The 26,976-nt window shown below is 45.2% G+C and overlaps 1 long non-coding RNA gene across 1 annotated transcript in view; it reads left to right on the top strand.

Annotated features, from left to right (window-relative positions):
- The first annotated feature begins 13,185 nt into the window (after positions 1 to 13,185).
- Positions 13,186 to 26,976, top strand: part of LOC126640653 (uncharacterized) — a 49,881-nt gene continuing 36,090 nt past the window's right edge. The window contains exons 1-2 of the long non-coding RNA XR_007629110.1: positions 13,186 to 13,327; positions 15,949 to 16,037. This is a non-coding gene — a long non-coding RNA (uncharacterized LOC126640653). The remainder of the gene's footprint in view (positions 13,328 to 15,948; positions 16,038 to 26,976) is intronic.

Raw genomic sequence — 26,976 nt, 5'->3', positions numbered from 1 at the left:
TCAGTGAAGGGTTTGGAGGGCCCAGAGCTGGTGAGAATTGGGCTGGGATTTGTCTCCAGTCCATCCAAGGCTTTTAAGCACATTTACCTTTAATCCTGTGAGCGATGCTGTGTGATGGCCAGGTGTAAATTAAGAAGGTGTTGCTGGAGTTTTTCAAATGAGCCTGTCCCTGGGCTATGCACAGGTGACATTTTGTGCTCTTGTGCAACCATTGTGCCTCAGAGGATCTGATTTTGGAGCTCACTGCTCATGCAGACAATAAGTCTTGCACATCCACGTGTCTGTGCAAAGGTAAGACAGACAGAGGTGGCTTTGTGCCACTTTGGCATCTTCAGCTGAAAATCAGCCCCTTCACATGAACTGGTTTATGGAGTGACTCGAAGCAGCTCCATCCCTGGCCTTGCTCAGCTTCAGCCTTCTGGACAAACCTTTTCTGCTGGGATTGTCTTTGCTTTTCATTTATACCAGCAGGTATAACATCCTTGCTCTTGTTCTTCCCTGCAGCACACCAGGGTTGGTTTGGTGCTAGTGCATGTGTGCAGCTAGAACTGCATGTCTGACGGGGATGTGTGTGTGTGTGCATGTGTCAGATTTGGAGAAATTATTGGAAGCAGCTGTGGGTGGAAGGGAAACAAAGCCACGGCTCTGTGAGCCAAACAATTAACATAGGAGTGGAACGCTGCAGTTACATCAGTCTTCCTTTAAAATGCCTGAATTTCTCCCTTATTCCCAAAAGTCCATTATTAATTCTCCTGGCATGTAACGCAGCAAAATGACTGCGTTTATGAACTTGACTACTTCTTTTAACAAGTTCCAATAACTGCTTCCTAAACCTTGTGTTTTTATATCAATTACATACAGTAAGCATTGAAATCAACCAAAGAGAACTGCTGAGGCCAAGAAGGGTTATTTATGTTAAACGGGGATTGCCAACTGCCAAAAGTAAAATGTGGATATAATTTTATAACACCATTTTATAATTAAAGTCATAAGTGAGGTTTCCTGCTATTGTTTAAAAATGTGTCACTGTAAATTTAAATCAAGGATGAAGGCACAGAAGGGGCTACTAAAGAACATATCAATACAACAAAGATGGTACGGGGAACATGTCTGTTGCAAAAGGGAAACATGTGCTAACAATTTCAGTGAAATAATTATATTTATTGCATATAGATTCTGTTTTAGGGACTATAACCACTTAGGAACTGTTTTCATTCATGTCAGATTGAGGTTAATTTGTTGTTACTGTATGTCTATAGATAGATTTTACTGTCAGAGAAATTTAATATGTTGGTTTTATGATAAGACAGCCTTCTAGCCAGACCAGATTTTTTTTTTTTAAAGGCCAAGAAATCTAGAAGAAGTTAATAATTTTTCCTGATATTTACATGTCCACAGCATTTTTGAGTTAACATTGAAAGAAAAGAAAATAAGGAAAATAAATAAAGAAGAAAATCAGGAAAATAAACCCTTGTCAAATAAGTTCCCAGATTCAGAAAAATATTTAAGCACACATTTAATTTGAACAATTTCGATGGGATGTTGATTTTAACAGGAGTTAAGCACATGCCTAAGGACTTCTATGGGATTATTTTATCAGTTGTGGCCTGAGGTTGAAGAAGAAATACTTTCCAATTGTCCAAGTGCCCAGGAGTAATAACAGCCCTTTGTTTTCCTTTGCTCACTGTCTGAATACACAGCTCTGCTCCTCCGCTGTCAAAGCTCTTCCGAAGGTTCAGGGTGGTTGCCAAAGCTCCCCTTTTCCCCAGAAAGCCGTCAGGTACCTGGAGGAGCAAGAGGAGATGCTGGGGGCTGGAAGCCACACCTGGAATCCAGTAAATGGTCAGCCTAAACCTCCCTGACAGGGTCTAGAAATCTGTGAGAGGTGATTTCACAGTCTCTCCAAGTAACACTTAACTTTGAAACGTCTTTTTGACCTCTCAGCTGCTTTTCTTTTGTTTTTAAAATTTAGCCCTTCACTCTTGCCCTGTCCTTGGGGGAAGGAGAGAACAAACAATTTTCTCCCCACCCTTTCCCTCTCCTTACTCTCTAAATCTGATTTTTTAAAGCCAGTTATCTTGTACTTTGTTGTGTTCCATGTATCCAAGGAATTAGTGTCTGGTTTTGTCCTAGGGATTATACTGTGGTCTGTATACTGAGCTAAATGTCCCTAAACTGTTCCCTCACTTTTAAAATTCAGCTTTCTGGTCTCCTGGAGTTCCATACATGTTTTCAGTGAGCACTCCACAGGCAACCAGGAGTGGCTCAGAGTCCTGCATTTGTCTTCCTGAGTGCCCTGGAGTTATCATGTGTGGCTGATCTGGGTATATTTAACTATTCCAAATATTTTTAACATGTTTTTTTTCCCCCGTAGTCTGGACTGTGCACTTACTCCATCGTTATTAAGCTCAGCTTTGAGTATCTGATCTCAGTTAACCTCCTGTAAAAACTGAAGCAGGAAAGGCCATGTTTAAGCCTTCTAGATGTTATCAATAATCAGGAAAAGCATCACAGGTGCCCTCTCCTGTTAAGCAGTTTACTGTCAACAGCCTGAGAAGGCAAACATGGAAATGTCTTGGAGCATTCAGAGGAAAAGACTCTGCTACTGGGAGGGGAGGGGGTTCGTGCTGCCAGAAAGCTCAAATATTTGTGGATTCCTCAACGTGGGAGCAGATGAGCGAGCTGAAATCGCAGCCTCGAGCAGCAGCAGGAAACATTTTGTTGTGCTGTTTGCCTGGGTGCTCTCTGCTGACAGAGAAACTGCCCATTTGTGTGTAGGGAGAGTCAGGGAGGATCCCTGGGAGCTGGACAGAGCTGCTCAGCGTGGTCTGCATTGCACCCTTGCTGCAGATGCCGCCTGCAGGAGAGCGTGCACACGGAATGGTTTGTCCTAATTGACTCCAGTCGGTGTCACCAAGACATTTCTAATCCTCGTCCCTGAAGTTAACGTGTTAAAAAGAACACAAAGCTTCTCTCTTCACAAGCATCTTTTCTTGCATAGGTTCCCAAGGATTTTGGGAAACAAGAAAATGCAGGTAGCAATGTTTAAACTGAACTAGAAGAGGGAGTGTAAGGTCAGTCCAGAGTTGGGTAGTGAAGAGGATGTGGAATTTGGTGGATCTACTGCTCATATAACCAAAAGGATAATTGTAATTGCTGCAAATTTGTGTTTGCAGCCCAGGCAGCTGTGACTGGGTCTGAGACCTTCAGCAGGTCTGCTGCTAAACAGGCCTCTCCAGGCTCTGCTGGGGAGAGCCTACATGGGAACTCTTCAGAATTAGAAACAAAAATTATCTTCTTTCTCTGCCCAGAGGTCACTGCTGATGCATTTTCTGGATTTCAGAATGAGTGTAAGACCATTATCACTCTGCTTGTGCCCAACATCCCTCTGGGATGGGACACAGGCATAACCTAAATCTGGCTTCAAAGTGGTCAAGCCTCCAAAATCACTCCAAATAATGTGTTGGCCAGTTGTATGTTTTGACAGCACTGGTGAGAAACACTGGGAATTTTACACCTGCTTGGCCATGTACAGGAAGTATTTGTGTTCCCCATCCTTGTTACAGCGAAGCACCAGGGAGTCTCTAAAGCTTTGGTGACTTTAAAGCTTCTTTCCATGACTTGCATGAGGTAGGAAGTCTCAGTTGCTTGGGAAATGAGGAGATAGAGCACAAAGAAACTAGTTGGAGTAGGAACAGTGTGCCAGAGCAAAACACTGATGCTGGATTTCAGCAGCTCAGTTATTTTCTGTAGATTTTTAATCTTTCTTTAAAAATCGACCTTAAGAGCTGCTTCAGGAGCATTCCAGAGGATACATGGCAGTTTGGAGTGTCTCTCCCTGTCCAGAAATTGTATCCTGGATCCAAGTACACCGTAGCCAGTATTGATTAATCAGCATTTTATAGTAAAACCCTGTCTAACAAGAATAAACCATGAGTTCCTGTTTGTTACAGGAGGTCAGTGTTGCTCTGAAAGCTCTTCTCTTGCTCCCTGACTGACCCCTGGAGCTCTGACCTACAAGCTGGTGAATAACTCCTACTCCCCTGGGGCTGCTGGATATTCTAATCCAGTTGTCACAGCTTTCCTCAGCAGCTCGTACAACTCTCCCCTGGGTCTTGTGAGATTGGTGGCAAAACTGCGAGGTGATGTGGAGCTGGAATTAAGGAAAGCTTTCCCAGAAAGCTCCTCGGAAACTTGCCTGGTTTTCATGGGTCATTAGAAACTTTAAACTCCTGCCATGGCTGTTGAAAGATTGGCTTAACTCAGTGGAGTCTTCGGAGTGAAAATCTCATCAGGCCAAATTGGTGGTTCCACTGAGAATCCAGAATGTTCCCAGTTTCAAACAGCTTTTGCTCAGAGATCCCTTTGATTCATTTGGAGCTGACACAGTAGAGCTGGGGAGCAAACATGAGACAAAACACTTCAGTGATCTACAAAGTAAAACCACCAAGTTTGGTGGAGTTATCGTCAGAGCTGCATTGAAAACTAGACGGTGTTTTTTGAAAGGAGCGGGGAAATGTGACACTAAGGTCTGCAAAATTGCCTGGCTGGGATTGCCACAGTCAGGAGCTCAAACCCTGCAAACTTCACCAACTGCTCAGTCTCATCAGAGAACTCAGACTGTCCTTTATTCCATTATTCCATGTACACCCTCCTTGCTGCACCCTATTAGGAAATACCCGATGGAGTAGTCCTTGTCTTGGGAGGCTGAGTGGGCACAGGAGAGATTTCCAAGTCAACTTGAGGGGACTTTGTTACCCAAACTTTATTGCAAATCATTTGTAATTCTAAGCTGCTTGGAAAATCTTAGTTGTCTGATAACATCCAATAGATAAAAATGAGAGTGGTCTGAGAAAACAGGGGATCAAAATGGACTTCAGCTACAAACAGACCTCCTCAGGCATTCCCTTTGGATTCTCCCTTCCAAACTGTGCCTGCAGTGCTCTTAGTGCTGGAATTTTAATTTAGTCACAGTCTTGTGAAGGTTTCTCATGGATTCTGACACTGGTAGTTATTTCTAACACGGTGCTATTTTGATTTTGCTGGTTTGGTGCCCATGTGGTCCTTTATTTTTCCTTCTCCAGAAGAAAATTTTCTGTGGACAAAGCCCGTTTTCCAGCTTGCTGCACCCCAACAGACACATTTGGAAAGCTGTTTTGCTCTGGCAGTGATTCTTACCCACGGGATGGTGGCACTTGGCTTCAGTTTGCTTCCTTTTGTCCCAGAATTGTCTGCTGTCACCCCTTCCTTGATATCACCAGGACACAGCCCTCAAATCTGTATGAAACGAACCCAATTTCCTCGGAGATGTTCACGTGCTGCACTGATTTCAACTTAATCAAAACAGATGTTTCCCAAATGCATCAAGCAGGATGTAGAAAATTTGGCTATTTAATGCAGATTCAAAGGCAAATTCCTCCCAACCACCACGGAAAGCAGGGCTCTTTGCTGAGCACTGTGGGCCCAGGCTCTGCCTTTTAAGTGCCCCTTGCTGCTTCTGCACACTCCTGTCTCCTCCTGCAGGCTTATTTAGAGCTTAGTTATACCCAGGCTCCACAGAGAGTTGGCCAAACCTTGATCTTGGGGACATAATTAATAGAATTTTGCCAATTCCTTAATTAGATGCAGCATCAGTTCCTTTGTAGGAGCAAGGCACTTTAACATATATTTCGTCTTCTATTTTGGAAGCTGGGCTCTTAAATTCAGGCATTTTGCACAAAGGAATGACACAAATGGAATTCAACTGAGGAGTTCACGTCAGTGTTTGTGGGTTCTTGGAATCTGTGTTTGATCAGACCCATTTGTAACCCTGAAATTTACTACAAATAAGAACCGAAAAAGAGTTGTGTCTTTGTCTGGTGCAAGCACTGAGGTAAAAGAAAGCCCCACATCTGTTTGTGTGGATACCTGGCATTAAAGGAGGTGAATAAATCCCATTTATGCAAGAACATTTAGTTAGTCTGAACCCCTCTCCTAAAGTCTCTCCTATGTGTGCTGAGGGATCAGGTAGAGCAGAGTTTAAGTGGAAGAAAAAAGTCTTGGTGCTTCAGTGTATTTCACACCTGATCTGCAGTTCTGCTTTTTCATTGATCTTTATTGCAGTTTAATGATTCTGAGTAGAATTTGATCTCCATCAGCATTAAAAAAAAAGAAACAAGGAAAACTGAGGAGCTTGGGATTTCTGGTTTGGAGAATGGAGACTCCACAACCTCTTTGGACAACCTATCCCGGTGTTTGATCTTTCTCACAACAAAAAAAAGGTGTTTTTCCTATGGTCAGATGAAGTTTCCTGTGTTTCAGTTCGTGCCTTTTGCCTTTTGAGCTGTCACAGGGCTCCAGTGGGAAGACTCTGGCTCCCTCTTCATTCTCTCCCAACAGATCCAGTGATAGGATCTCCCTGACCTCTCATTTTCCAGGCTGAGCAGTGCTAGTTCTCCCTGTCTCTCCTCGAGTGAAAGATGCTGCAGTCCCTTAATCATCTTTGTGTCCCTTCACTGGGCTCCCAGCAGCAAATCCACGAGGTTTCCATGTGCTGGGGAGCCCAGAACTGGGTGGGAATGTTCCTGAGGAGTCTTTTATGCTGTTCCCCTTCCATTACAGTGAAGTTCTCTTGTCCCCAGTCTTCATTTGCATGGATCCAACATTCTTCACTTTCTGTTCAAAGCTGCATTGCTTTGGGACACCATTAAAAGCTTGGCACTGCTGAGCAGGCTTTTCCTTTCTTTCCTACCGGCCAAATTGTAGGAGCTTTTGGAAGAACAGACCATGAAATGTGATATATTTTTCTATTGCTGTGTTCTACAAAAAACATTGCTCTAAGTGGTGTGACAGTAATTCAACATTTATTAGGATCTGTGAGGAATTTCTCTTAGCCGTGATAAAGGGGCAAAACTACTTATGGAATCCCTTTGGCCTGGAGGGAAGGACTTGGGCATTTGGCACAGGAGGGATTCAGGTCAGGTTTTTGTACAGATACAGTGGAATCAAATCTACCCCAGGAGTGGCCCTGGGCGTTGCCTCCCCAGGTACTGATGGCAGGGCAGTTGTTCACTTAAATCCTTCCGGAGCCGTGGCCTGAAGTGTCCCAAGAGCTGAATGTAGGAACTGGGAATGGATATAGGGAATGGGCAGGGATGTTCCAGAGCTTTATCCTCTGCACTGCACTTCTTGGCTGTCTGTCCCTGCTTGAGTGATAGAACAGTTCAGGTTGGGAGGGATCTCTGGAGCTCGTCTGGTCCAACCTTTAACCTCGTCTTTGTGGAGGAAGGAAAATCACTTGTTTAAACTTCCAGGGATAACCACTTGCAGTTGTTTAGCTCCATGTGCCTCCAGGCACCCACATTTAAATGTTTAATGTGCACACTTGCTGTATCAGTTCCTTAATGGCAAATTAAGGACTAAATGAATGGATTCCAAACCAAACACAAACCAGACCAGACACACATCCAACCAAGCATCTCCAATGCCTGTATAATCCAGACCACATTTATGAATAAATGGATATGTTCTCTTTGGTGATTTTGATAATATGTTGTACTGAGTAGCAAATTCTAATTAGGGCCCTTTGATACTCTGTAGCTGGGGGAGAAAACAACCTTCCCCTGGCGTTTCTGTATGTTTTGTTTTCCGGTTTGGAGCTCAGAATCCCAAAGGAGCGTCTGTTTTCTTTGTGGAATCATCTACATTTTGTGAATTTGCGGTTGGGAAAACTGAAATGCAGTCAAGGAATAGTCTCATATTTAACTGGGCAGTTCCATATGAGCACAAACTGGTTTTAACTTTGGATTTCTTAATATCTTTTTTATAAATTCTGTGAACCTGGTGAGGATTTTTACGGTACTGACTGACCAGCAGACTGGAGGCCAGGAAGTTGTTCTCTGTCTTGTGTAGCAGGGGGGTTTATAATTACATTAGAAGGTTAAATTATGAAAAGAAATAAATTCAAGGATTAAAAAAAAAAAAACATATAAGCCACACTTTTATACAAGGTGCCTTTGGAATGTCTTTTGGAGTATCTTTGTGATCAGCTGCTGCTCTATGGTGAAGTTGAGGAGGTATTAAGAGCCCAAATCAACTTTCCTATTTGTGTGCGAAAAAAGAATACTAAGGATGATTTTAATACAAATGAAGTCCATTTTGAAGGTCCATCGTGCTCCACGCTATGGGCTGCAAAGCTCCCGGGCAGGATTGGCTCTCCCATCGCTGTCTGGGGCAGTGACCTTGCACCTTCTGCTGAGGAACCTGCGGTGGGTCGTGCTCAGGTCTGGCTGACTCTCTGAGCTTGGGGCTGCTCCAGGGTGTCACTTTGTGTCTCCGTGTGTGTCGTGGAATCCAAACTCAGAGGCCGGAGTGAGGCAGTAGGTGGCACTGCAGCCTCTCTGTTCCTTAGGTAACTTCGCACAGTAATTCCCCCTTGCCAGCTCGCCCTGAACAAGCGCCCGTGTTTCCAAAAATAACAAGGCTGTTTCCAAGTTTTCTTGAAATATATGCAGGGCTGGTTAGTCATTCATAATCGCTTCTTTGCAAACACCGGCGATATTTCACATCAGAGCAGCACGTCAGAAACGGGAGTTTTGCAGGAATTCCCAATATTGTGGAAAGGAGTCCCTGAAATGGTTCTTCCTGGCACCGGGATGGTGATCTACCTACGTCAGGGGCTGAGCTGCTGCAGGTTCCCTGCTCTGCCCCCTGAGCCCTTCCCGGGGTTACAGCCTGTGGGAATGTTTGTCCAGAGGGAGAGGATGGGGACAGGATTGCTGGGACACTGTTCCTGTTGTCTGGAGGATCCTGGGTCAGCTGGAGTTGTCCTGCTGCCTTCTGCTCAGCCAACCCCTCCTAAATGAGGGGAGATGGGGGGAAGGAATGGCTCTTGGGAATGGAGGGATTTTGCTAATTCTGTGTGTGAAATCACAACTGGGCCATTTTGACCAGGAGTGCAAGGTTTGATTACACAAAGGTGCCTAAGCCAGGACAAGTGTATGGATGAATGAGGGAAAAAGCTTCCACAGGTTCTTCAGAGTGAATGCTGTGGAAGACAGGGAGCAAGATAGCCAGGCTGGATGGGGCACTGAGCAACCTGGTTTGTGCAATGTGTCTCTGCCCACGGCAGGGGGTTGGAACCAGGTGATCTCCAAGGTCCCTTCCAACCCACCCCATTCTGTGATTCTGTATCATTCTCTATTCTACATCTGCGAGCTCGGTGTGGGACTGACCTGCAGTGCCTCAGCTTGTGTCAGAGGACAGCCCTGAGCAGAGGTTGCTGCACATTCCTACCCTGCCTGCCCCAGTGCCTTTGCTCAGGCCCTGCAGACTGGAGCACTTCCTGTGCTGAAAACTTCTGTCCAAACATGTCGTGGTTTGGGTTTCCTGCTACTGAGATGTGTCTGCTGGAGCCTCCCCCGTGACAAGTTTACACTAAATCTTCCCATGGCTTTGAACTTTGTCCTCTCTTCCTCTCTCCCTTCTCCTCCAACCTGTCCCTCCTGCCCACCGTATCTCGGGTCTTGCATCACAGACTCCATGTTCCATCTGTTATCCAGGGAAGTATAAAGCACCTGCTTTTGGCAGGTGATTAAAAGCAGGTAGTAATAAAGGAATTAATGGGACTTGGGAATATGCAAAGAGGACTCTGAGCTACTCGCTACCTGAAGTGGTGTAAATAAAAACGTGGACTATTTCAGCTGCCTTCACTGCCGCAAATGGGATTGCCATTTTTAATTTGATTTCTCAGCCAGATCTTGTTCGTGAAGACTTGGGCTATTTTTCTTTGCCATCCAAGAACTTGTGGTGTGAAGGAAGAACAATAAGTAAAGATGGGAGCAGCCCAGGAAAACTACAGCCTAAGACAGAGCAATGTGCATGGTTTTCGTTTTCCCTGCTGAAAAAGCAAGTATTTGATTAGGTTTCTCTTTGTTTAGACTCTGCATTGAGAGATCAGCCTAAGAAAGCCTGAATCAATTAGAAAACAAAGAAATGTTGTCAAAAGGCTGTATAATGAGTTTCAGTTTGAAGAGACCCGGTCCCAGTGGATTGCTTTGAGCCTGGATCTGGGGGGGCACAGCCCCTACCCCTCAGGTGCTTGTCTGGGCTCCCTGCCCTCACTGCATTGTCAGTGGAGAGCTGGGGGCTTCATCCTCAGAGGAACACTGGCTCTCGAGAAGAACATCTCCTACTCCTGTGGGAATGTTTCCTGGTGGAGGGTTGAGATTTAGGTGCAAAACCAGCCCCGTACTCACTAAGCGAGAGACAAAAGTCAGCTCCCCCCTGGCTGTGCTTTGGCAGGGAATTAAATTCCTGCAACTGGATTTGGCACATGTGGTTAAAGCATCTCTGCAAAGGCCGCTGTATCCTGCAGTGCATGTTCCAGCCCCTCCAGTGAGCGTTCCCTGTTAGGCTGTAGTGTAAATACAGCTGCTGTCAGGGCTCAATGCTGCCTGTCACATCACTGGTACTGTAAAACTACAGTCGTCACACGTGACGGGGATGGGCCCTTTCCCCCCTGTGTGTCCACCTTCTCTTTCTTTCCCCCCCTCTCAGAAAGGAAAAAAAAAAAAAAGAAAGAAGAATTTGGGTGGTCTTAAGCCCATATTCATATAATTCTAAAGCCCAGGAGTCAGTCCAACCAGGAGGCCCTGGGAACCTTTTTATTCCACAGCTGTGCTGTCACAAAGGCATTGCCTTCCTTGAACTTACAGCTGAAGGCACTTTAAATAGAGGTTTCAGGAACTTCTTGAAATTGGTATTTATTTCTTGACTTTTGTCATGAAAATGCTTGTTTGGCAAAGGCAAGAGATACCCAGAGCTGTGCTGAGCTGGTGGCTGCTGTTCCAAAAGGTGGCCCATGATCCGGGCTGGGAGCATCTTTGATTCACTGAAATGAATTTTGGGAAGTGTGGAAAAGAAGGAGCAATGTGAGAATGTTGGGTCAGTGATGCTGAGGCAGTGCAGGCTCTGGATATACGTTGTAATTAGTTTACTTTCTCTTGTCTGAGGTTACAGTCTGGGGTCAGTTAAAACAGGGGGGGAAAAAAAAAATCAGTCCTTTCTAATGCTCTGCTTTTAAAAACACACCAGAACTTTTGCACTTCTTTAAAGGCCAAGCTGAAACTGAAGGGTTTTGGGTTTTTTAGGAAGTTTATATAAAAACTTATATATTCCACATATAAAGAGTTTGTTCAGCGTGTGTATTGAAAAAACCTCACGTTGTAGGGATTATCCCTAGGAAAAACACTGGAAGCCTGGGAGATTGGAAATAATGTTGTCCTGAAAGAAATCCTCTGGACATGGTAATATGAGCAATTGCAGAATCTAAATAATCTTAACTCTGCATAACAGGTGACTCTTTAGTGTGACTTCCATCAAAACCTTGGCTTATGATGTTCTCTCCCAACCATCTCTCTCCATCCTCCTGCAGATCAGTGCCCACCCCAAGGCAGAGCTCAGCAGGCAGCCAGTGGTTCCACAATCCTGCCTTTATTTGCCGTGCAATGAGCATGGAATTTTCTTTTCATTACTCCATCATTCATGACCTGGCATGGTGGCTCCAAGAATCACATAACCTTATCCTGCACCCACCTTGGCATGAACGGTTTAAATCAACATCCCTGCTGGGGGAAATGGTTGTTTGGGAAACGGGGAGCATCCAGTAGCAGCGTGTGCTGGTATGTTTTTCCTGCTGAGTCTCTCCATGGATTCAGATCCCTGTCTAAATACAGGTCCCTAACACAAGCCAGGCTGTTTTGGTGGGGTGGGCAGTGGGTTTGGGTCACTCCATCAGGGGCTGCAGTACCAGCCCTCTGTTGTGCTGGGGATTTCTGCAGAGACAGCTCTGGGCTCAACATACACACTGGTACCTCAACCACAAAAATGAGATTTCATTCAGACTGGGATAAAAGCTCAGTTTTTAGTGGGAATGAGGTTCCTGAATATACAGGAAGCTGGGCTTTAATCTCTGTCTCAAACCTGGAGCTGCTTATTGTCTTACTGCACTGTAAGACACTGGGAGGCTACAAGGAGTGAGGCTGTGAGAGAGACAACGTTCATGGTGCAGTGGTTCGGAAGTTTGGAAGAATAGTAATATTATAATTATTATTTTACTTTATTTTTGGTACGGGAGAAACAGCATTTGCAAGGCTAGTCTTGTGGAGAAGTCAGTATGCACAAGGCATTCTATTTTGGGATATTGAGATGATAAAGATGCTTAGGATGTCTAGTGAAGTGTCAGTGTGTGACACTGGCAACTGCTGTTTGCAAGATGAGGATAATAAAGATAACTGTCTTTTGGGTCCATCTGTCTTGGAATTTGCCTGATAAAGCTCTATCACCTCTCTTACATCGGGCAGTAACATTGATAGCGGTAAAATTTGGTTTTCAAACCTTTGCCCACCAGCAACACTGTGAGGAAAATGGATCATTTTGATCATCCTAAATGCAATTTGTTGAGTTCTTTCCAAGCACATAATCCTGATACAATGCAAGGATTTCTGTTGGGGCGTTTTTCAATTCAGACAGAACAAAAGCACAGACCACTTGGAGGTTGAATTATCACTTGCAGCTGCACTGATAAAAGAGCAAACACTAAATGCCTCTACAGTTGTGAATGCTTTAGAGGCAGTGAAGTTTCTCTAAAGCAGCTGCTTTCTCCACTGTTATCTGGTCTCTTGTGGAGAGCAGTATCTCCTCCTTCCTGGGGCATTCCTGCATCTGTCTTATGCACATAACACGGGCATGGATCATCCCCGGGGACAGCAGCAGGTTAGGGCCTGGGATCTGTTCCCAGAGAGATGTCCTGCTATTAGCATCAGGCTCCAGCTTCTGCTCAGGGGTATTCAAATCAAATTATCTCTTGGGATTTGTTGTTTTGTGCGGGGTTATGGGATTTCACTCTCTTTGTTCTCAATAGTAAATACAGAATAGATCTTTGCATAGGAAGGATACTTGTGAAAGAAGAGTCAAATGCACGGAAACTGGGCAACTTCCCTGCTTTCAGTGGTATTTGAGACATGTCAAGCAGTGTTTCTGGGATCCACCTGGAGTCTTGGCCCGAAATCCATCAGGATTTTTTTTTGTATTGATCAATATTTTTTTTTCCTTTTTTTTCTTTTTCCCCCCTGTGGCCACCACACTGATGGAGATAAAACCTGTGTGAACAAAACCTCCTGGACTCTCTGCAGTGAAGATCTTGATGTTCAGAGGGAGTCAGAAGAGAGAGGACTCCTCAGCAATCTGGGATGTGGTGCTTTCCTACAAGAAGCAGTGGGATCTGTGCTCCTGCTCCGCTCCCATTCCTTCTCACCTCGCTGCTGACAGTCGCTATCTCAGCCTGGAGGTGAGCCAACACCAGGGCCACTTTGTGAGTCAAGTGTCAGGACATGGCATGGGCTGATACGGCCTGAAATCTTCCCGGGCCCTTAGAGATAACAAAGCCAGGTGCTCCTGAGAGCCAGAGTTCAATTCCCATCACCTCCTGCCAGCCCCGGAATCTCGGAAGGGTGAGCGGAGAGGCTGCGCGTGTTGACAGCTCAGAGGAGGGGTTTGCTCTGAACATTGACTTTCTGAGGAGTGGGAGAAGGTTGGCTGCATCCACACACTTGCTGCAGACTGTTCCTACATGTGTAGCTGCTTTGAAGGGCCCACTTCTCTGCTATCTGGGCACTGTAACCGATAGTGGTCACAGAGAGTGAGGACCCGGAGCCAGGCTCCCTCAGGATAGAAATCCCAGTTGGGCACCGGTGGGACCCTGGGCTGGGATAAACACAACACCACGGAGGGGTTAATTAGCATTTAGAGCTCTCATTAGCACCCTCCACACTCCAAAGCCCTCCTCAAAGCAGTGCTGGTCTGTCGTGTCTTAAATTTGTTATGTCTAATCAGCTATTGACAGAAAAACCAACGATGAAATGGCCAACATTATTGTTACAGTAGGTAAAACAAACAGTTGCTCCCCTGGGTCATTTGCTGAAAAATAAGACTCAGTTCAGCTCAAACTGTTTGCAGCCAACCTCATCCAACTCACCAAACAATCTGAACCAAACTTTCCCACCCTGGAAGGAAGAGTGAAGTCAAAATTGTCACTTCAGCAGGTTTTATGTGAAGCGTTCAGGCTTTGTTTTGAAATGGGGTTCTGAGATCAGGTTCAATTACACTTAATAATAAAATAAAATTCTGAAAGTAAAGAAGTAGAAAAACCCACTTGCCATTTGTGAACATGAAGGGACATTTCTGTCAGTCTGAAATGCCTTTTCCCCCACGTTCACTTTTCAACAAGCAAACAGAAACATTTTGGTTTCAGAGTGACCCTGAGCAAATAGAATGAGCAACCTGGAGAAATACTCCTTAGATCATTCCCTGCTCCAGGCTGTGGCAGATCAGGCCTGTGTGCTGATGCCAAGGAATGAGGCTTTGTGGGGAGCTCCCTTTGTGCTGAAGGAGCAAAGTTATCCAACCCCAACTCCACTAAATCCCCCCAGGGCTCCAACCCCTTGTCCAGCAGTGCTGGGACAAGGCTTTGGTGATGCCTTCTCTTCATCTCCCATTTGTTTATATCTTGCATGAGGGACTGAGGGTGTCCCCAGCACTGTTATCAGACAATGCCACCGAGTGGGATAAATGAGGGGAGGTGGAAGAGAGGAACATTTCCAGCCCATCCCACGGCAGAAATTCATCTCAGTGAGAATGAGGCCTGAGAGACGCATAGAAAAATAACTTAGGATGTGTTTAGTTAAAATAAGACCAGATCTCAGCACTTTGGCCAAGTAGAGTGGAGGAATCAGATCCTGAGTGCACATCTGCAGCCAGGAATATTTTGGACACGGACCTGTTAAGTGATCAAATGCGTGTCATGTGTGGAACCTTGTTTAAATCCGAATGTTAATCCCACTCAGAAGATTTACAGAAACTGTTTGGTTCTTAATACCTCCTCTGAAGATATATCTCTACAATCCAAGTGTGTTTATTGCTCAATAATAAACAGTGTCGACAGGAAACTCATCCAGGGTAAACACGATCCTTATGTTTTACTTCTGCCTTTTCATACCAGGTCAATGCCCTGCTACAACTTTCTTCTCCAAATTCTTATTAATTCAGTTGAAATGTGTCCTCAGTGTCATCAAAGGGGAGAAAAAGCTTAATTTAGTGCTATGGTTTTTACAGGTAAATAAGTCTGTAGAAACACCTTCTGTAATTATTATTGTTGTTATTATCTCCAGTTTAATTCCACTGCTACAAATAGTTCTTGAACAGACTGTTTTCTTCTGATATGTTAAGCACGATGCTCACCAGAGTGAGATAAAACCAGCTCAGTAAAGTCAGATAAAATTAAGTATTGTCGGTATATCTTGTTCACATCTCCTCTTCAAAACACTTGTGATGAAAGACAACCTTCTTGCTACATCATAAATGACACTTTGCTTGCTTTTTCATTAAAAATAGAGATGTTAATCTTCTGGGATTTTTGATATTTTTGTTCTGCCTCTTTTTGTCCTTTATTGATACTGGATGCAATAGAACAAGGGTGCTAAGAAGTTGCAGAAGATGAAAGACAGTCTAGGAAACTTTAAAAAAATGCACAACTGAAACCCCCAAAACAAAATAGGGAAAAGCTGAAATAGAAAACCAGGAAAGATACAATCAGCAACAGTGATGTTAGACATGATTTGAAACAATGAGAAAGGACAAAAAAGTAACATCCTTCCATGTTTTTGAAAATAGTAAATGTTTTATGTTAACATTTAACTTTTATAACAAATGTTTTGTGAATATTTTAAACCAAAAATTAATTCCAATGTGGAATGAAAATTGCTTCAGAATCCCAAACCTCTATCTAGAATATTTGTATACCATAGAATTCCAACACCTTTTAGTCAGGACTTGGAAAATCAGTGTGTAGCTGGGAGCTTGTCTTGCCCTTTTGTGCCTTTTTATTATTAACCAAAATGCTTTTCTTTGCAGCCTTATACATTCTGTAGACTCTGGGGATGAAACTAGACTCATTTCCACCGGGTCCTGCTGGAATTCTTTGAACCCTGAAGAACAGCAATGTAAGTTGTAGGAACCATTTGATACAATCCATAACTCAAGACCTTCATTTATATTTAATTTTCTTGTATCTCGGTGCTTTGAGGAACAGAAGATTCCTGACTTTTTTGTTTAGGAAAAAAAGGGGTTTCATGAGAAAGAATTCAAGTCCTGTGCCCTGAACCTGCTTTGGGATGGGCACCCAAGCACAGCAATTGAAGATGATGAGAGATTTGTTTCAGGAAGATCCTTACTGATTTGCATTATTATTATTTTAGCATAACCCCCCCCGATTGGTTGGGAACATCAAAGAAACTTCCTTTTGGTCATCTCTAATGAATCAGGATCCTTTCAGCTGCAGACTGGTGGGTTTAGGGTGACACTGAAGCTACAGAGGTCGGGAATATGGGTTTTGGTGGCTCCATCTTTTTCCTATTTCCAAGGAAGGGCTGTCTATGAATTTTTGCCCTTCCCTTATTTGCTCACCTGCCAATAAATGCAGCACTAAATCATCACAGCTCTTAAATGTTTAAAGGCAGAGTAAATGTTATACTAATCTGGTGTGGGGCAGCTGGGGAATTGCCAGTTCTTTCCCAAGGCATGGAATGTGCACAGCTCTGGAATCCTGGGATCTGCCACACAATTATTGTCATCAGCAGCTCCTATGTGGGAGCTTAGGGCCAGGGGGAGGGTACAGCTCCTTTAGTTTCCCTGGGTTCGTGACATAAGGGTGTATGTTTGGAAGTGCTTGTTTATTTGTGTACTCACCTGTACCTGCTGAATTAATGCGTGGGACTGGGAGGGTCACACAGGACACGAGCAACACCCTCCTGCAGCAAGGTTTGCTTCTGCAGCTCTGCATCTTCCCAGTTTCTTTCCTGCCCTGTGAGAAACTCTGGGGATCGTGTCTCTGTCTGATCCTGCCTTTTTAGACATCATTAGGGGTGGCATTCCCAGGAGGGAATGATTCCTTTTGCTCCTTCTCCTCCCACAGTCCTTTTCCGTCCTGGCACCCCTTGGGCATGGCCCAGGCATCTCCCAGTTCTCTGCTGTCAGCCCCAGAGTGTTCAGCACAGGTGGTCTTTCCTTTGAAGAAATAAAGAATTCCTTCTTGTGGATCATGGCTGTGAAATAAGGATATTAAGTGCTGGCCGTGGCATTTTCCAACCCCAACCCATTGCTTCCAGCACCAGCTGTGGCATCCCATGGAAGGAGAGCTGTGCACTGGTCTTTAGGGATTTGCAAAAGAAATAGAAAGGTTTTTTAATTTACTGTGTAGTCTGTACCACTCTCACCTTGTTTATTTTAGTTTTCAGTGTGTAGTTGTAAGGTTTTTGAATTGTTGAAACAATTATCTGCTGGTCCCCTTTAACATACTTGCTGTTGCTTTGCACCAGAGGGGCTAAATATCATTACCTCACACTACTACATATTTTTTTTCCCACATGAAATGCTAAAAACATTTCTACAAAAAAGGGGCCTGGGAACACTTACAGGCATTTATTATTCAAATCTATTTTTAACCAACTAATACCTTCCTACCAGAAAAAAAAAAAAAAAAAAAAGGAAAAAAGCCCCACTTAACTTTTTGAAGGAACTTTGTTTTTTCCATTGTGTACTGAACTTCTGCTGGGAAAAGCTGTGACAGGTTCTGGACAGCCAACCATACAATTAACTGATTCCTTGAGCTATCTGAGGGGAGTGCAGTTCCCAGCATCTCCTCAGATAAATGGTTTATAACTGAGAGTGAGCTGGTTCAAACTGAGAGTGTTTTTCAGGGGATCTGAGTTCTGACCCATTTCTGCTGCTCTGGTGGGTGAGTTTATCAGTGTGAATGTTCTCTGGCAGTTAAACGAGTTGAAGGTGTCCTCACTGAGACTCTGGAGTGCTTCCAGAAGTGGTGAAGCTGCAAAGCCTCTCATCCTCCTGTGTGAAACCCCGGGAATTGTGGGGAATTGTACTGGAGCTCTGAGCGCTGAGCTCAGGCCTGGCTTTGGTAAAGTCGGTGGCGTCATTCCCGTTGACTCCAACAGAGCCAGAATTTCACCCTTTATTTTTATAACTCCTCCAGGGGACCTTTGGGGTGGAGAGGGAGTCAAGGATGGCTTTACTGCTGGTGAGAGGAACCTGGCCCATTCCAAAGGGATGTGAGGGTAGGCCGTGGAGTCAAGTTACTTGCTGATGGGGCTCTCTGCAGAAGGTTATCAGAGGGAATGGCTTGAGGAAGACAGGGCAGCCAGAGGTGGTGGTGGCATATTCAGAACATGTAGGTGATAAGAAGGAAAAAAGGGGGTTATCAAACACAAAATAACAGAGAACCTATAATGGCCTAAATAGGAGCAGAAACCTGGAGTGGGTGTAACACTGGATTAGCTGTGTCCTTGAAAAGCTACTTTAAAAGTGGAAGGAAAACATGAAATAAGTGAGTGCAGATAAAACTGTGGCACAGACTGGGTGCTGCTGGGAGGGGTGCAGGTCGTGCTGTGGAGCCACTGTGCTTGGTAGCTAGAAACACCGGAGCTGAAACTCCCAAAATACTGAATTAGGTGGAAATCCTCGATCCACTCTGGGATTCCTTACCCTTGCCAGGCAGTGCAATGTGCGGATCTCAGTATGAAGCCTTTTTTATTCCCTGAAATCCAAGACTGGCCTATGCAAACATATAAATGGGATTAATGAATGCAGCTCATTACCGGCTCTTGATTGAGACCACACATGCTGCTAATCAATCACTCTGGAGTGCTAATGGCTGTGGGTGAGTGACCCCTAACCCAGCTTTGATGGCCATCTTGTCGGGGACACTGAGCAGAGGGCTCTGGACAGCATCCACGGCTCCGGAAAGCGGCACAGGGAGCCCTGGCCGCATGCACGTGTTGACTGGAGGAGTGATCTACGCTCTGAGGGACAAATTGCCTCCACACTCAGCTCTTTCTTCCCCTGGGGAGAGAAGACCAGCTTGGGTCGTGCCAAGGAGGTTTGGATGAGGCGGCCCTGGGAAGGGAGAGCCGGGAATTGCGCAAAGGAGGGGGTGTCAGTGGGAAAGTCCAGCTGGGTTTCCCTCGGCAGCAGGGGCTACCGGAGGTGTTGGTGAATTCCTTCAGATGGCAGTTCCCTGGAGTCACACTGAGGAAGGATGGCAGAGGAGAGCACTGGGAGCTCTGTCCCTGTTTCCCCAGGGTGCCTGTGTGTGTGTCTGGGGCAGCTGCTTGTTGGGGAGTGCTGAGAGGGGCCACGGCTCTGTCAGGCTTTGCAGCCACACTGTCTCCATCTTCAGTCAATTTTTTAGGAGCATGGCACAATTTCCATGTTGTCCTGACACTGTGTGTCCCACTTACTTACATTAACACTAGAAAATATCTCTTTCCTTTGGACTGGGTAAATCCCTGTGACTGGTTTCAATGGGCTGTAACAAAAATGAGCAGATGGAATATTTTTTGCAATCTCAGGCAAAAATCTAAGATTATCTCATTAAGATAATTTAGAGAGCCCCTGATCTGAAGCAGGATAGTGCTGGCCTCTGAGAAAAGAACTGTGGGGAAAGATTTGCCATGGAAGCCTGTGATGGACTCTCATCCAGGGAATGAGGTTGTACAGTGGCTGATGCAGGGGACGCTGGCCTTGCTTCTCAGCTGAGGTTCCCTTAACCCTGACTTCTGTGCTGGTCAATTCTGCAGTAGCTGAGGGTGAGGCACATTTCCCCTACTCCCTCCACGCCAGCCCCAAAATATAGAGCCTTTTGTTAGGACTGAAAATTACAAATTCAAGTGGTTCATTTTTGAATAGCGAGAGAAATTAAAGCCAGCTGGGCCTGGGGTGGCTGAGACGAGTCAGGTTCCCGAAGCATTTGTATTCATGGCTCACAGTGGGGCTTTGGAGGGTCCTCTGAGCACAGGTTTGCTGCTCTGCAGGAGGTTGGGTGCAGGGGGTGACAGCCAGGAGGGGGTTGTAGCAGTTGCCACTTGGCTGCTGAGGTGTTGGTGTCGTTTGGTCGTGTCACTCACCCCGGAGTTCAGGGCAACTCCGCTCACCTGACACCGGTACAGAAATTCAGACTGCTGTGTCCCCAAACCCTGCTGCTCTTCCAGCGAGCTTTCCACCTTGTCTACCTTCCTCAGCTCTCTCTCCCAGCCCTGGATGTTCTCCCAGAGGTGTCTATACTGTTGATTCACTGCATCCCAAATCCAGGGGCTGGGTATGTTGGTTCACCGGTTAAAATGCTGCTGGGAATGGTCAGACCTGGTGTAGATTATGGACTAGAAGGGCTGGGAGATGGATTTTGATAGCCCTGCTCGTGTTCAATGGTATGAAATCATTTTGGAAGGTGGAGGTTGTGACTGTAATAGAGAGAGTCAAGAGGGTGATTGATGGAAGAACTGCTCTGTCTGAATATTGGCAATTCTCCCTTCGGTCTCTCCTGTGATAGTTTGACATTTTGGCTCAGTTTTAGCCCATCAAGAGATGTCCAAAAGGGGCTCGTGTGTTTGAGGCAGCACAGATTGTGTTCTCCTGATTAGGGCAGGGCAGGAACTGGTGTGCCTGCAGACAATTAAGGAGCAGCACAGAGCGTGCAGTGCAGAAAAGGCTATTCCCAAAACAACCCCATTCCTTACATCTCGTGGATCTTGGGCCTTTGATATTGCTTTGGCTATCTCTTGCTGTGGGTTTCCTTCAGCAGCAGGCTTGGATGTTCAGTTTTGACAAGCAGCCAGACGTTTTCAGTTCCCTCAGAAAGGTCACTGAGAGTTGGGCTGGATTATCTCCCTGCAAATCTCCTGACTCTGGGTCTTCTCAGGAGGTTTCCTCTTCTGCAGGTTTTCCCTTGGCCAGTTGGAACTGTTACCAGCTGCCTTTGTTTCACCACTCCTGGACCCGGCCCAGCCATGGGAACAGGCGTGCATGTGCTGCAGAAATCTGTGATTGTGGTGTGTTATCCATGCAGTGAGAAAAACAATTGTCATTGGCCAGTTTTATGGGTTCAGTCACTTTTCTAGCAGTTGCAAACTGCAAAAGGTGCTTCATAGGAAGAAAATTTCAGCATCTATTAAGGGACAAAAAGTGGGGCAGGTTGTTCACAGTCTGCTGGTTAAAGAGTTAAAAAATGCGAGAAAAGCAAAGAAAATACCCTAAACTCAAACCCCAGACCTGCCTGAGAATCTTGCCTTAAAATAACATCAGCTGGCAAGAGACTTCAAAGCAAATGAAAAGTACAATCAGCAGCTTGAAGATCACCATTTGCATTATGCACTGGTGGCCTTGTCGAGTAGATATTGTGGTTTAATCAATCAGGAATATGATAACTGAATATATGAAGGGCAGAAGGTCAAGGCACAGGCTGGAAGGTGAGCTTTATGTGTGATATTTTTTTAATTGTGAGCAGGATAAAAGAGGAAAAAGCTTTAAACCAGTGAAATTGTCAGCAATATCTTGGTTTATACCTGGAATGAGAATGTAAGTTGGGGATCAGAGAAGGCTTCACTGAACACTCCTCTTGAAATAACCTTGCAAAGATCAGTGTGCAAGATTTTGATGAGGTTCTGCTGCTGCCTTGGTTTTTTGTGATGATTGTACGTTTTTGTAGTTGCAGATATCACTGGAAAAGGTGCAATGGAATCAGGCAAAAACCTGAAAAATATTACCAGCTCCTGGCTTGGGTGACAGATTTAAGTGGAAATTTTCAGGAAAAAAAAAATCAGATTTAGTTATGATAATAGTTTTGCAAATATATGTGAATTTTGCCAAATTGTTCTATGAAAAAGCAATAAATAATGAAATCACCCAAATCAGGTAGGTCTCAAAATCTAACAGTTCAGGGGGTTTGTGTTTCAAAACTGGGTGTTTAAAACACTTCAAAATTGAAATAAATAATCCCTTCAGATCGAGTCGATGTTTAGTTTGGACACGAATTAGGTTGTTACCACTTTCTACCTTGTTAGAATTCCTGAAAGACGTTTGGGTTGGGCAGATCCAGACTGGTGCTCTCTGGTTTTTGGAGGCTGCAAAGGCAAAATCCGTTGTTTACACAGTTCAGCTCCTGAACCTGATCCTGGCCTTGCTCAAGACAACAGAAATCCTGCATCCGACATGAGGTGCTGGAAATCGTCTGGGATTTTTCTTCCACAAGAGGCAATATTTTGAATAAGTGGGCCATCTTCCCTGTTGCCAGCAGGCAGGGCCATGAAGTGGAATGCCAGCACTTGCAGCTTTTGGGAATGTCCTCTCTTTGTTTCACCGGGTCAGCGAATCCTTATCTGGCTCCATGGTTCCTATGTGTGCTGTGATCCTCACCAGTGTTTCCCATTCCCGAAGATCAGTGCTCATGGTGTCCCAAGTGCTCAGGGATATGTGTTTGTGTCCCTTAGCTGGGGACCAGCCAGCAGACACTTGAATTTGCAGGGACAACCCTTTTGGGATTGCAGGTTCATAAACCCCTTCTGCCTCCATCCCAGTCTCTGCCATGCTGCTTGGAGGGGCTGCTGGGTCCTTCTGGGAGCGGTGAAATCCCACAGGGAGCAATCCTGGGTACCTGCAATTTCTGCCTTACTTGTCTTGCCAGTGAATGCCATTAAGACCTTTTTATGGAACAAGTTTAATTAATTCCCTGGAATTTAACGGGCACGCTGCAGTAGCCTGTCACCCATTTACAGCGCTGGGTCTGAATGCACACAGCCCTTTTAAAAGATGAGAGCTGGCTTTGCTAGATCAAGTTGTCATTAGGTTTAACTAGGTCTTTAATTAGAACCAGATGGATGAATTATTTTAATCACTGCTATATATCTTAACAGTAGTTTGTACATTGACACAAAGTTGAGAACATCAAACAGAAATTAAACGCTGCGGCAGGAAAGCTGCCAACCTCTAAGGGAAGCAGTTGATCAGAACCTGTCATCTTGAAAGGCTCAAGGAATGCAAAACAAACAGTCAGGATTAGGATACTAAATATGGCTTATCAGCCCCGCTCTCTTCTCTGATAATTCATCTGTATCATTTATTTTAATACTTTGCTGTGCATATCTCAGACTCTGTAATTAGAGAGCTCCAGGTATTTGCTCCTTCCTGCCTTTGAAATCCTTCGCTTTGAGGCTCTTCAGAGAGGACGATGCGATTATTACCCGGTATTTGATGCACGGTACAAAAGGATTTCCACTCAGGGCTGTCCCTTTGAGTGCAGCAACGGGCTGGGGTTCCCACTGGCACCCTCTGGGATTCCTGCCTTTCTCAGCAGGCTGGGGGACACTGAGGAGAGGCTTTGCAGGCATCTTCACTCCTGGATTTGTGGTACCCCAGGGCTGTGCTGGGGTCCATCGTCCCACCCAGTTCTGCCGGTCCCTGGCTCAGGCGCTGCCTGAGATTTCTGCATCTCCCCACTCGCTGCAAGGAAGGAATTAGGAAGGGAGTTCAGGAAGTCTCAGCACTGTCACCTTGTGAATAAAGCCTCCAAAGGGAGTAGAATTAAACTGACACCGAGTGATTTTGTCAGAAACACCCAGGGTGATTTTGTCTGTTTGATGTCTGATTACACAGCAATTGCTTTCTAATTACGGTGTTGATTTGAATGAGATTATTGTGCTCTTGATCAAATGCAAGTGCTGTGATAAACCCCACTGCATTTGTCTGTTTTCTTGCCAAGTAATGATGATGTATTAAGTAGGATTATATTATCTTTTAAGAATGTGTTGCATTTATCAGTTATGGTCTTACTATGGCCTTTATTGTTTGAAATAGTGATCAGGTATCTGTGAAAATTAGTGAAGTTGTAAGATTCCAGTTTCTTTTTCTCTTGATTCAGAATTATCTTACTCTGATAAATAAAAGCAATAATTTATGTCAAGCAATATTTTATCTGTAAGAAGAGCCCTTGACTGCAATGTGCTTTTTGCTTGTTTAGAAATCTTTCTCTTCAGCCAGAGCCAAATAATCTTTGCTTTAGGTTCCCACAAACATTTTCCCCCTGGAAACTTAGGAAGTTTTAAAAATGTTAGCACTCAGGAGCTTCATTACCTGCTCCATAATAGATTTCCTCCAAGACACTGGATGAATCTGTGACAGTTCCAAAGGATATTCCAGGGACCTATAAATACCTTTTGGATCTGCTGGCCAGACTCTGTGCTTAACTTCCCAGATTGGATAAGTTCGTGAGGTGATCAGGCAGGTGGGAATCATATCTAAGATAGACAAAATGCTGTTTTTACTTCACTGCCTTGCTGTTTCCAAGCTTTTCCAGTGGCAGTGGTGGCTGCAGGGGTGTTTGGAAGGGCTGACACGGGGTGAGAGGAGGGTGGAACACCCAGGCAGAATGACCAGTGTGAACCAGCAGATGTCAGGGTACTTATCTGAAAATTCATCTCCTAATGGACAGGTTAAAAGAGCCCAGAGCTGAGCATGCAGCAACGTGCAGGTCTGACAACTAACTCTTGACAGCCCAGAGGAACTTCCCAGTGGAACGCCTGCCTTTCCAAAGGGGGTTGCAAATGCTTTCTTTCACCCAGTCCTCTTTGTCTGCTCTTGTAGTTTGTCCGCCTCTGAAAGCAGAGCAGGCTCAGAGTTCCTTGCTTAACACACCAGAACACTGAAGCAAATGTCAGCAGAGTGGGTGTCTGAAAAGCAGAGGAGCCATCAATCAGCTGTTACCTGCTGCCTCCCAGAAACCAGCAGCAGAGGTGGGCAGAAATTGGCATTTCCAAGAGTGATGTGAGTTGGGAGCAGCCTCTGTGTGTCCCCAGGCCCACCCCTGTGCTCAGGAGGGGCCACTTGCACCATTTGGTCTTTTTAGTGATGAGTCACAGTAAAGAGTCAAAGTTTATGTACCTTTAAACCTGATGTTTTATGTATGTAAAAAGAAAGGGAATGAAAAGGTCAGAAAAACCCCACTTTGATCCAGGAATGATGAAATATTCTTGATCAAAGTAGAATATCATTGACATTCTTCAACTGAGACACTTCATTAGAATCTGTCTGACAATAAAAAGCATCTACCTGTGGTACCGTGGCCTCGAATTAGAAGTGGTGCCAGCTGTGGTGCTTCGTTTTTCCTGCTGGGCCATTGCTTCCTGAGTCATATGTCTGAAGATGTTCCTTCTTTCCTCATGCCTTGCAATCACAGGATGCTATTTTTCTGCAGTTAAATGTCTTCCCTTGCCAGTCTCTTGTACTTTGATCTTTCCTGACTCTTCTTAGCTCCACAGTCTCCTTGCTGTGTGTGTATCCTTGGGGAATCAAGGAGATCACCTTGACATGATGATTGTTTGAGAGGGAGGTTTCTGTTCAAAGCCAGAGGCTCTCACAGTCCATCCCTGCACCTTCTGTTAGGAAATTGTGGATGGAAAGTGTGTGGAGGAGCGAGCCCTTCGTCTTTCCTGGGAAGGTGGATGTTTCAGTGCTCCTTGTGCCCACATTGTACCTCCAGCAGCAGGGAGTGCCTGGCTTAGACTGCTTGTGCCAGGGAGAAGGATGGAAATGGATCAGGTGCAGAGATTTTCCAGGTCAGACTTGGGAGGTAGTTCCATTTGTGATGGTGTTGATGCCACTGCTAAAGAAAAGCAGCCTTGAGATTCCCTGTTTTCACAGGCATTTATCCTTGTGCTGGATAAGAGCTTGTGGAATCACACACAGGGAGAAGGAAAGCCTTCGTGTCCTTTATGGTAGTGCTTATGGATGGTGGTCAGTGTGTTGTAGGGCTCTGTGTTTGCTCAGCCTGTGCATTTACACCTCCAGGCCTCAGTGTGCCTGTTGGATGATGATGATGATGATGATGGCGGTGATGGCCTCCTTATGTCTTCATCCCCATCCTGCTTTTCACTGTTCCTGGAGCTGCCTGCATTTCCACTCTCAGGTGCATTAAGGCAGCAGGACAAAGGAGCTCCTCCTGTGAGCTGGGCCAAAAAAAGAAAGTCAAATAAAACCTCCATTCATGGGCTGAAGGCCGATGAAAGGCGGAGAGGGAGGATGACACAAAGCTGACAGCTGTGGCACACGTCTCCTCTCTGAGCCAGCAAAGCTGACAAGTAGATTGCTCGGGACAGGCACTTACAGGTTACCCTGTCAGCTACTTGAATGCCTTGTCTTTTATCTGCCACCTTCCTAGGAAAGAACAGAGGGAGCCTGTGCCCATCTGATGAGCTGGTTCCTACTGGCACATCATCAGCTTTAGCAGCACATGAGCACAACACAGTCCAAAAGCTCCTCTTGGGTTACTGAAATCTCTCCCCTCTCTTGTCTTGCGTGTGTGAGGACACGTACCTGAGGCAGCTGTTCGCCCTTCAAAAGTCCTATTCATGGAAGCAAAATTCTTCCTCCTGTCCGAATCGGTCCTTTTTTAGTCTCAGAGAGCCCCTCTCCATCAGCCACTGCAGCGCAGAGTGGCTCTGTCTGTGGGGGGGAACTCCTGCAGAGCCCGGAGCTCGTTGGGCTGGCTGTGATTTCAGGCCTTTTGCCTGTTCCTGGTGCAGCAGTGTGGGCTCAGGGGGAAGCATGGGACCTCCTCACAAAATGCATCCTTGGTTAAAACCAAACAGGATTTGCCCAAACAACACAAATCCTAGCATTCCCTAACTTCAGTGGTTCATGTTGCCATCTCAGACGTTGGCTTAAGATGAGATGTGTGTTGGGGGTGACATAGACACCCTACAATTTCATTTCAAACTATGACTGTCTTCTTTTGTAACTCAGCCATGCTGAAATCTCCACAGAAAGAACATCCCTTTTTTTTTTTTTTTTTTTTTTTTTGCACAGTTTGAAGTTATTTGTGACCGTGACCATGGTAGTTATGTGACCTGGCAGCACATTCACTACCCTTACTTACAGAACTGATTTAATGCTCTCTCTGAAAAATTCAGCCAGAGATCAGTGTAAAATGTGGAAATGATCAGCCTCAACAGTTGCAGCTGTTCCAGCCATACCCTGACCAAGGATGTGCCAGGTAACGTTACCTGTTGTTACCTTTCACATTAAAGTGCTACCTAGAAC

Source organism: Myiozetetes cayanensis, unplaced genomic scaffold (assembly GCF_022539395.1).
Source record: "Myiozetetes cayanensis isolate MyiCay16 unplaced genomic scaffold, myiCay2020 scf2-11, whole genome shotgun sequence".
In the NCBI taxonomy this organism is placed as follows: domain Eukaryota; kingdom Metazoa; phylum Chordata; class Aves; order Passeriformes; family Tyrannidae; genus Myiozetetes; species Myiozetetes cayanensis.
The sequence above is the reverse complement of the archived record's forward strand: the minus strand, read 5'-3'. Positions and strand labels throughout refer to the sequence as shown.